The following is a 1,243-nucleotide window of genomic DNA, read 5'->3' on the forward strand; positions in this document are numbered from 1 at the left end:
CGATCTCTCTTATCGATGTTTCTAACTCTCTATCCCTCTCCCTTCTTCTCTGTAAAAAATCAATAAAATATATTTAAAAAAAATGTATTGAACACTATCAAAGGAATTAATGAAATACTCATGATTTATTGTTAAATGGGTAAAACATAGATGATTAAATTGTATGTTTAATTTATACCAAAAGATGTAATAGTGCTTATTTCTAGGGGCCAGGATCATAGGAGAGATTTTTCATTTTTACTATTTTGAATATTTTCCATGAATACATGTAACTTTTAAAATGAAAAGAATTGTTTAAAATCTGTTAATGTGCCCTGGCCAGTGTTGCTCTGTGGTTAAAGTGTCATTGTTCTCCTCCACACTGAAGGGTGGCAGGCTTGATTCTTGGTGAAGGGCCTGTACCTGAGTTGAAGGTTTGATCTCGGTCTCCTGTCAGGATGCGTGTGGGAGGCAACCAATAGATGTGACTCTCTCACATCAATATTTCTTTCTCTTTCCCCCTCTCACTTCCCTTCCAATGTCTCTAAAAATCAAAGGAAAAAATATCCTCGCTCCTTGAGTGAGGATTAAAAAAATAAATATGACACTATGTTCAAATAGAGGTTAATAGGGTGAAATAGATGTCTAAAAGCTAATGCAATCTTAAACTTAATGAATAGAATTTCAGCATCTACAAGTATGGAAATAAGTCTTCTTTTTGATCTTTGGTGTTCAAATCACACCAATATCATTGTGGAGACTGGATTTTTTAAAAAAGCAGAAAAGACAAATTAGGCCACATTTAAAGAACAACCATAATACGAAAGGGCTACAAGTCTATGGCTTATGAAAAATAATTGAAGGAACTAATAATGATTAATATGGAAAAGACTTGAGATTCATAATAGCTGCCTTCAAATATTTAAGGAACTCTTGCATGGAATTGGAAGAAATTCTGTCATTTCAAGGATAAAGAACCAGTTAGTTAACATTACGAACTGTCAAGAACTATAGAAAGATGGACAAATAAGGCTCCCTGGGAAGCAAGTTTCCTGTAATGAAGCTGTATAAATACATTCTGGAATGTCATTTGTCTGGGTTATTTTGATTGGGAGATTCAAACACTAGACTTTAAAAAAACTGTTTTTCTTTGTTGATTAAGGTATTACATATGCGTCCTTATCCCCCAAAAAACAGATCCAGAAACACAGAAGCATCCATCAGAACGTCAAACCGCAGAGAAAAGGTAGGGGAGGGAGGGGGT

The 1,243-nt window shown here is 34.5% G+C and overlaps 1 protein-coding gene across 3 annotated transcripts in view; it reads left to right on the forward strand.

Moving 5' to 3' along the window:
• The window catches only part of CENPK (centromere protein K), a 23,580-nt gene that overhangs the window by 16,422 nt on the left and 5,915 nt on the right, over positions 1-1,243 (forward strand). The window lies entirely within an intron of this gene.

This window comes from Myotis davidii, unplaced genomic scaffold (genome assembly GCF_000327345.1).
Source record: "Myotis davidii unplaced genomic scaffold, ASM32734v1 scaffold135, whole genome shotgun sequence".
Taxonomy (NCBI): domain Eukaryota; kingdom Metazoa; phylum Chordata; class Mammalia; order Chiroptera; family Vespertilionidae; genus Myotis; species Myotis davidii.